This window comes from Octopus bimaculoides, chromosome 1 (genome assembly GCF_001194135.2).
Source record: "Octopus bimaculoides isolate UCB-OBI-ISO-001 chromosome 1, ASM119413v2, whole genome shotgun sequence".
In the NCBI taxonomy this organism is placed as follows: Eukaryota; Metazoa; Mollusca; class Cephalopoda; order Octopoda; family Octopodidae; genus Octopus; species Octopus bimaculoides.
The window spans coordinates 146,990,507-146,992,786 of record NC_068981.1 but is presented as its reverse complement, the minus strand read 5'-3'; the positions used below and the strand labels follow the sequence as shown (position 1 = coordinate 146,992,786).

The 2,280-nt window shown below is 37.8% G+C and overlaps 1 long non-coding RNA gene across 2 annotated transcripts in view; it reads left to right on the top strand.

Annotated features, from left to right (window-relative positions):
• The window catches only part of LOC106868730 (uncharacterized), a 36,820-nt gene extending 34,746 nt beyond the window's left edge, over nt 1–2,074 (top strand). For both annotated transcript variants that reach the window (XR_008265092.1, XR_001409325.2), the window contains one exon: nt 2,027–2,074. This is a non-coding gene — a long non-coding RNA (uncharacterized LOC106868730). The remainder of the gene's footprint in view (nt 1–2,026) is intronic.
• The last annotated feature ends 206 nt before the right edge of the window (nt 2,075–2,280 follow it).

The following is a 2,280-nucleotide window of genomic DNA, read 5'->3' as shown; positions in this document are numbered from 1 at the left end:
TTTAAAGAAGACTAAGAGAAAAAGATGTTTTATATGACACATTCTACCAGTGTTCCAAGTTTCAAAGTGTTTCGTTAATGAAAAATGTGGCCTCCGTTTTAAAAAAGATCCGCTCAAGCTAGTATATATGTATGTATATATATACGTGTGTGTGTGTGTGTGTGTATATATATATATATATAGAGAGAGAGAGAGAGGGAGAGAGAGTTGCTGTGTAGTAAGTAGCTTGCTTCCCAACCACATGGTTCCGGGTTCGGTTCTACTGCGTGGCACCTTGGGCAAGTGTCTTCTATAGCCTCGGCCTACCAAAGCCTTGTGAGTGGACGTGGTAGGCGGAGACTGAAAGAGGCCCGTCGTATATATCTGTATATGTTTGTGTGCTTGTTTTTATGTCTCCGTAACTTAACGGTTCGTCGAAAGAAAAATGATAGAATAAGTACCAGGTTTAAAAAATACTAAAATTCTTCAAGGCGGTGCTCCAGTGTGGCCGCAGACTGATGGCTGAAACAAGTAAGAGATAGGTTCTAAAGTTTTGGGGAGTGTGCACATAAAAAGAAAAGGCGTCGTGGCACATACCAAACTATTTTTAACTCATTGGTTATTCATTTTTTAAACGGTACCCTTCGCCGCTGGTTGGGCACTGGGGTCGATGTAGTCGACGATTCCCATCTCTGTGCCTGTTGTAGAAAGGATTATTTAGAGTTAATAAAAGGTAATGGATTGACAAAATTGTACGTCCGCCGGGGAAAATCTCATGCTCGGCTCTGCGTTCTGAGTTCAAATCTCGCCGGTGTCAGTTTTGCCTTTTAATCCTTCTAGGATTCGATAATATACAGTACCAGTTGAGTACTGGGCTCGATGACATCGACTCCCCCCAACCCATTCTCTAAAAATGTGGGCTTTGTGCCTAAATTATAGACGTGCTGGCAGAACTGTTAGCATGCCGGTTAAAATGCTTAGTGGCATTTTATCCGTCTTTACATTCCGAGTTCAAATTCTGCCGAGGTCCACTTTGCCTTTCATCATTTTTGGGTTCGATAAAACAAGTATCAGTCAAGCACTGGAGTCGATGAAACCGACTAACCTCCTCCCCCATAATTTCAGGACTTGTGCCTGCAGCAGAAAGAATTATTATTCCCCCACAAATACCGCATATTTGCTGAACAATGTGCTTGGATGTTGTTCATTCAATGTGGTTTCCTCTGAAGAGGGGGTTCTTCTGAATGCGTAGGTGGTTGGATGTATGGACGAGTGTAAAAACGGATCGCTGTCAATAAAGGCGTGACAATAAAACTTAAATAGTAAGGTAGAAAAGCTCGCAACTGTAGTCCAATAGACGACCTTAGTTCATTATCATTTTTGTTGCTCTTTCCTTTTGTTTATCTTACTGCTTCCGGCCACTTACCATTGGCTTCAACATATTTTAATTTTATGCGTAGGTGGCTTATGTTAAACTTTCTCTCTATTTAAAGCCCGGTTGTATTTTCCTAGTTATTCTGCTTGTCATCTGCTGAGTACACACACGCACACACAAAAAAGTATGGAATTTAAATTTTTCTTTTTTCCCAGTTGAGGATATTTTTTTTTATTTGCTTATGATTTCCTACTAGTCATTTTACCCCTAGTTGTTGATTTATTTTATCAGCCCCGGAAAAATGAAAGATAGTCAATATCGATTAAAGAGAAAACTTGATTTTAGTTTTAAATGTACATTTAAGTTTCAATAACATTATAATAATCACTTCTTCTACATAAATTTGCGTTTAATCTTTCGATGTTTGGAATTAGTCTTATTCTCACCGAGAATCCCAAATCTTGAAATCAGAGAACCAGTTTTCTTTTGTGTAATTTTTCTTCTCTCCTCTTCCTATTCTTTTCTTCCCTCTTTTCTTTTTCACTTCCTGTATGTCTAGTCTTATTTTCCGTTCTTCCAGTCATTCAAGAAAATTTCTTTTTCTGTCAGGTTTTTTTTTTTACTTGATAATCACAAAAGTTTTTTTTTTCTTTTAAAAATCTTTTTATTTAGATGGGACATAAAATATCCCGTTGTCCTCCTGTGTACAGAAGAGAAAAACATCAACACCCTCCAATTACAATACGTCCAGTCAGCCGTGATTTAATGATAAGTTACAGCCACAGCAACAAGGATTTTATGCTATACTTAAAAGGTTAGTATATTATTATTTCCATTGATTTTGTAGCACATCTTTTTGTATCTTCTATTGCAATTCTAATTAGCAGTTCCCAAGAGACGACTTCAATCACTGGTTACAGTCAGTT